The sequence below is a fragment of the Pectinophora gossypiella genome, chromosome 11, assembly GCF_024362695.1.
Source record: "Pectinophora gossypiella chromosome 11, ilPecGoss1.1, whole genome shotgun sequence".
Taxonomy (NCBI): domain Eukaryota; kingdom Metazoa; phylum Arthropoda; class Insecta; order Lepidoptera; family Gelechiidae; genus Pectinophora; species Pectinophora gossypiella.
In genome coordinates this window covers 4,229,953-4,236,502 of record NC_065414.1, presented here as the reverse complement: position 1 = coordinate 4,236,502, position 6,550 = coordinate 4,229,953, and the positions used below count along the sequence as shown (strand labels likewise).

At 36.3% G+C, this 6,550-nt stretch overlaps 1 long non-coding RNA gene across 1 annotated transcript; it reads right to left on the bottom strand.

Moving 5' to 3' along the window:
* Positions 1 to 427: 427 nt before the first annotated feature.
* LOC126370769 (uncharacterized) lies at positions 428 to 4,497 on the bottom strand. The gene is made up of 3 exons (XR_007566914.1): positions 4,226 to 4,497; positions 2,418 to 2,600; positions 428 to 676 (listed from the first exon to the last, which is right to left on the bottom strand). It is a non-coding gene; the product is annotated as an uncharacterized LOC126370769 (long non-coding RNA).
* Positions 4,498 to 6,550: the final 2,053 nt, after the last annotated feature.

Here is a 6,550-nt window from a genome sequence, read left to right as displayed (position 1 = left end):
GAGTCAAGATAATATAAAATAAGTGGAAAGATAATGTGGCCCAAGTAGTAAAGGAAAGGATGTGCAAACAGCCGAATGTGAATCTGGCAATAATGTGCCTGTTTAAATGAGTTTTAGTTGAGTACCAAATAGTTACCTAGGTTTTCCTGGGAAAAACACTGATCCAGCTTTTCTGATTCAACTGAGTTTGTGTATGGTTTTGAATAAATAACTAAACAATAGAAATGTGTCTTTTTTATTTTACTATCCCCTTTCCATTACATAGATAGATATCATTTAAAGTAACTATAAATAATTAATTGTTTATTACAATTTATATAAAAGTAGTATTAGTATATTATAATTAAGATACCTACTTGATTATTAAAATTAACAAATTTAATGAAGTTGGATTTTTTTTTAATGACTAGAATGAAAATACAATAAATATTCAATTAAACTACTTCTTTAATTCAAAAGGTATTACATTTTGTTATTGTTAGATACAATACTAATTTCTTTTTTAACACTTTGCATTTTGGCGTGTCTTCAGTAATTGACAACCGTCTTCTCTTCGGCGTGTTGCACTGGTATGCTAATGCTGGCGGCTCCACGAGCTCTTCAAGTTCGCAGTCGCGAAGCCGTTTATTTTTGTACACCTTTTTCGGTGTCAGTACTTTAAAAGTACCTGATGAACCTAAAACGAAAAATAGTATGTATTAAATAATGTCGTGAATCTTATCTTCTTATCGTGGGTGGAATACCAGCCTCATCAACCCTAGTGTCAGGGTTATGATTGAGTCGCCAAAGGCCCCAAAAGATGAATGTAAAGCAAAGTTGTTGGAGATAACAATACCTAACATAAAGGAAGAAAAGGGCAATTATAACATTCATTAAAGTAGGTAGGTAACTAACGTATTAACGTAGCGGCTACGTTATATTATATACGTTTACGTTTAGCCATTTTATAAATATAACGTAGCCGCTACGTTATATTTATAAAATGGCTACGTCGTAGCCATTTTATAAATATTAAAATGTGTATGATATATAACACTGCCCGATCCTGATGCCCGAGCCCGCGATCTCGACGCATCGCGTTTGGGTAGTTTAATAACCGCTATAATATATACCTATAAGCCCTGTAAGCGCGGTGCACTGTTTTGTACAAGATTGTAAACAACTACGTCTCAATTCCGTGTGTCGAGCAACTATAGACTTTATGTCATTATAAAGATAAGATCCATTCTAGCTTGTTGCGTTGCGCGAGGTCACGTGTTATTACGATTGTAGGTAAGTAGGTAGGCAGGTACCTACCTACTGGCTGAGTCGCGCAAACGCAAATGATAGGTACGTACGATGCGATGCGATGCGTAGTAGGTACCTAGGTATGTAGGTAAATCTGCCTGTATGTTTGTTACCCCTTCAGGCTTTAACAACTGGTTACGTTATGGTAGGTTACATTACCTACCCATCTACGACAATCGCCGTCTGCGTAAAGTTGAAAGCGAAAAGCTACTTTTCTACCTATAGCTACCTAACTTACCTAGGTAGATACTTACCTATTAAGGTATTATAAACTGCTTATATACGTCCCACTGCTGGGCACAGGCCTCCCCTCAATCAACCGGAGGGGGTATGGAGCATATTCCACCACGTTGCTCCACTGCGGGTTGGTGGAGGTGTTTTTACGGCTAATAGCCGGGACCAACGGCTTAACGTGCCTTCCGAAGCACGGAATCATCTTACTTTTTCGGACAATCAGGTGATTCAAGCCTGAAAAGTCCTTACCAAACAAAGGACAGTCTCACAAAGTGATTTCGACAATGTCCCCATCGGGAATCGAACCCGGACCTCCAGATCTTGAGCCTATCGCTCTAACCACTAGACCACGGAGGCTGTCAATTTGTCATTAAGGTATTAAGTAGGTATTATAGATAGTAGGTAGGTATCTTGGTATAGGTACAATAAAGTAATATTTTACGTCTTTAATTATTTTAAACCCTACAATTTATGTTAATACGGCTTTATTATAGTTTAGTTACTGAAAATGGTTCGGAATCGAGACGTCTATAGGCACCTATCGAACCTATCTATCATCACAGCCCGGACACTTCATACAAACAACCTATCCCCTACTTTAAACATTTAACTAGGTAGGTAGGTACCTACATTAACTTGTCTACATCTAAGTAGTAGGTAAGTTGTAATTAGCTAGGTACCTAACATTTCAAAAAAACTCAAGGTCGGTAGGTATCATTCATGTAGGTAATAACTCACTATCACTATACTAAAACCCAATATTATGTAGATATTCAAGCAATAGGTAGGTACCTAACCTACAATAAAAATTTGATTGTATTTGTATTAATTCAGTGGTAGGTAAGTACCTACCTACCCAATTGTAGGTAATAACTTGACAAATTAATTGTGCTTACCTGGTGAGGAAGTGCTTGAGCGATTTTGAACGTCTTGAGTCTGATATGGTTCTGGAACTGCACTTCTCTGGAGTCTTTTTCTATGACCAGTCTCATTTCGTACATACTTGATATTGAAATGGTCAATGCATAAATACCTTGACCGCAAATTTTCTGCAGGCAAGTGGGCAATGTTCATATTACCTACAAGAAAAGAATATAATTTTCAATAAAACATAAATAGCCTATAGATGTTCCACTGCTGGATCGTCTCTACCCTCAAATAACAGGAGGTAATCGTTTTGGTGGTAGCCCGGACCAACTATATAATTTCTGAAGCAAAGCTTACTCTTACTTTTTCGGACAATTAAGTGACTTAGTCCGCAATGTCATAACTAAACAAAGATTAATGGTTGGATCATGGTAGTGGTTCCCTGGAAGAAATTGCTTAAACAGGCCTCCCATGTGTACTGTAGTAGGTATGTTGCATAAATTTTTGTATGTTCTAACTGTTTGTGATCATTAAAAATATTTGATTTGTGATGAATAATCTCACAAAGTAATTTTGATAATATCAGAAACAGTACCCGGACCTCCAGATCATAAGCCTAATGTTCTAATCAATAATACACAGAGGCAGAATCTACTAAAACAGCAACTTTTGACATGTCTTATTAAGTTCTTGTAGGTACCTACCTATACATAATGTATGTATAGATTGTTACCTGCTGAAAGGTGGTCAGGTGTGAGCGAGACCAAGATACTAGGTATACCTCATTTGGGTTCCTGGCTTCTGTACACAGTCCCGATGTGTGAAATTGGTACAAAACTGTAGGTTTGGTAGATAGTAGTTTATCTTAGGTATCTATTAAGACTGTATAAGAAGAAATAAATTAATGTTTTATTTTTATTTATTTTCATCTTAAATTAAAAGTAAATGTGTAAGTAGATATCTGGGGGGCCAAAATGGCTACATCAAAGCAATTCATCTAAGAAAGCAATATTGCTATTTGACATTTGTTTGCATCGCACACTTACTTTTATATGCACAAATGTGAAACTGCAATATTGCTTTCTTAGATGAATTGCTTCGATGTGGCTATTTTAACAGCCCTGGTCTATAAAATGTTTATTTATTTATTTATTTAATTAGTACTGCCACATGGAAAACAAATAAATGTTCAATAAAACAGTCCAAAATTCAGCAATAATTATGTACTTGATTGACTTTTTTTAACTTTTGTCCCTTTTATTCCACAGTTCACTTGGAAATATAAATCCATCGCATACAGTATTGGTATATAGTAGGTACTTTACAAGTTTTTGACTATTCCAGTGCTTTAGTAGTTATAGCAATTGGTTCAGAATCTGGAGGCCCTGAGTTCCCAGTAAGAATATGTTAAAAATCACTAATTATGATTTTCAAGTTTGATTAGTATATCTATATGCCATGCTAAATTACCCAATTGTACAAAAGTTAATTTAATAATTCCAAATTGACATTGAGCACAATACCTAATTATATTATGTTCTTCAGACAGAAAAAACTGTTCTACTACTCTAAACTGTTGATCTCAGCTTGAGTTTAAGTATTACATTAATTATGGTAAACTAAATGATAAATGGCGACAAATGATAAACCGATTAGGTACCAAAATAATAGTCTAGCAAGTAGGGGGAGTGGCAATAACTTTCCCACCATGTTAATTAGGTATTTCTTTGTATTTTATTCCAGTTTTGATTGTCATTGATTCTATCAAATTGTTTGTTTGATAACTTTTTGCAGTTTAATATTAAAAATAAATAAAAGTAAACATTTAACTACTTACCGCAATTCTCAAGCCATACTTTTAGGCGGTTGACGTCATCCTACGGAAAACGGAACATTGACTTCTGTTCCGAAGAATTTGTACAATTATAATAAGAACAATTGTGTGCAGTCATTTTTTATAACCACTGTTCCTGTGCCGCTACGTGAAAGCAGGTTTCATGAAGCCAAATCAAAGTCCGATTTCAGTCCAGGGTCAGTTTGTAAACCACAATACACAAAACGTAGAAGGCGCGTTCGACTCGTAATTCAAACGAAAACAAACATTTTCAAACATAGTTAGTTTTTTTTTTTTTTTTGTTTTGGTTTTCCCCGAAGGGTAAGGCAAAGGGAACTATGCCCATACAGCCATGTCTGACGTATTTTTTTTCTTGATGATTAATGAAATGATGAAAGGTGATGATGATGAAACCTAAGCCCCCACCCTCGGAGTAGACTCCTACTCCGAACCCCAAACGAATTAACTCAAAAGTCCGCATAAACTTTTGAGTTATGAAGCGGCTTCCCAGCACGAAGCGAAAATAGGCAGATACACTTTGTTTATTGAATACTCCAATATAATAACACTCGCGAATGTCTTCCGACTAACTTAATGCGATCATTAACCACAAAACACCACTTCGTATTAATTATTTAGATTACTCAATGAAGAAAGCAACTGTCCCGTTCCCGTTTCCCGCCGAAAAGCCCTCAAACATATGTAGTTAGGTTACTAACCTACCTACGTTATTTGAAAGTTGCGTTTTTTTTGTTCTCAAATTTAGTTTTAAATGATATTTATAGGTGGTTATATTTTTTTTTTAAATTTGATATTGTATCTCCTATAATTTATGAGAATTACAACTAAACATTTAATTAATTCAATAAAATGTATTTTGCAAATAAACACAAACTTTTAAAAACGTAATATTTTATTATCTGTGGCAAAGCTAGATCGATGTTGCAATAATTAACGATAGATGGCGCAACTTTAAGCGAGCTTCTTACACATAATATAGATGGCGTTAATAAAAACAAGAACGTTCAACCCCTCAACAAGCTCCATACTCGACGTAGTTCCGACGTAAATCCGCTAGAGTAACCACTAAATTTAAAAATATAAAAATCTCCATTAAATGCCAATATCTTTGATTAACTTTTGGTTGGAGTATAACTTTTAAATTATAAAACATAATTTTAGTGCCTATTTATCGATTATTGGCTTTTAAAGAAACTTTAATTACAAATCGGTACTATTAGCGTCATCTATTGAAATTTTTTTGAACAATGTTTCCTAATGTTCGCGATGAGAACCCATGGGGGTACCGAACCGAGCATAGTACCCCGCTAGCCACAAGTTGGTAGTGTGACTAGGGATCGACGATCCAACAGTGTTGTGTTGGAAGTTGTATATATGCGTCTTGCCGTGTAAACTTCGATACCGCGTTTCACTACCGCTTGAAGACTGCATTATTGAATGTGGCGCCATCTGTTGCATGTGAGCGGAACTAGGTGGCCAACTAGTTGGGTCCGCTACAATATTATCATGTTATTCAAATAACCTGAGATGACCTGAAACAAATGAGAATGGGGATCGAAACAATGCGACTGATTGGCACTTACAAAATGTTGCAAACTGCGAATCTGGCAAGAATAGCGGAAAAATATCGTTGTACTTGGTAGTAAGTTTAATTTATTTCCTGTGTATCGAACCAATGACTCTTGGCAACGTCTTTTTCTTTACCAATATTGTTCTTTTATTTTTCAAAGTCCCCTTTTGTACTTGCTGTTTAGAAAGAACAGTTATTTTCGTTTGCTAGTTACGAATATAAGTACGTAATGGCGGGGGGCGCATAGATACCGTTCTATATAAGAACTAAGTATTATTGTTTATACTATGCCTATAGTGTAATATTCAATATTCTAACATCGACCTGGGATAGACATTTAGGAGTCGCCGTCGCCGGACACGGCTTGGATGATGATGATGTGATGTGTAATATTCTCCAATTTTCAACGGCCTCCGTGGTCCAGCGGTTGAGCGTTGGTCTCACGATCCGGAGGTCCCGGGTTCGAATCTCGGTGGGGACATATCACAAAGTGCTTACTTTGTAATCCCTAGTTTGGTTAGGACATTACAGGCTGATCACCGGATTGTCCGAAAATAAGATGATACGTGCTTCGAAAGGCACGTTGAGCCGCTTGTCCCGGTAACTACTTACTGATGTAAGTGAGTAATCGTTACATGAGCCATGTCAGGGGCCTTTGGCGACTCAATAGTAACCATGACACCAGGGTTGATGAGGTTGGTAATTCACCTCACAACCCACACGACAGACGAAAAAGC